We start from the raw sequence: 367 nt of genomic DNA, 5'->3' as shown, positions 1-367 counted from the left end.
GTTGGATGTGGTTATTACTATAGTTTGCCCTATAGTGACGAGGATGTTTCTTCCGTTTTTATTCTTTGTACTAGTGTCCACTATCATCTGCCACGAGATCCAGACCTTAAGGCAATGTTTTTCACTACTGCACTGGTAACTCTGCCACTTGTAAGAAATGTTATCCACTGATCAGCTCGTTGATTTGGTAATATTTTACATTTTACCAAAACCTCAGTATAGATTTGTTTTTGAGATACTGAAGTACCAAACACACACACCAAAGCGGCCACTCACTGTTAGAAGGATAGCGACTGTTGGAAGGGAATACCCATTCATTTCAGTGGTCAAACTCTGCGTTGGACTTAGGTTGGATTTTATTCCTTGT

This window comes from Elgaria multicarinata, chromosome 6 (genome assembly GCF_023053635.1).
Source record: "Elgaria multicarinata webbii isolate HBS135686 ecotype San Diego chromosome 6, rElgMul1.1.pri, whole genome shotgun sequence".
In the NCBI taxonomy this organism is placed as follows: domain Eukaryota; kingdom Metazoa; phylum Chordata; class Lepidosauria; order Squamata; family Anguidae; genus Elgaria; species Elgaria multicarinata.
Note: the sequence above shows the minus strand (reverse complement) of the source record.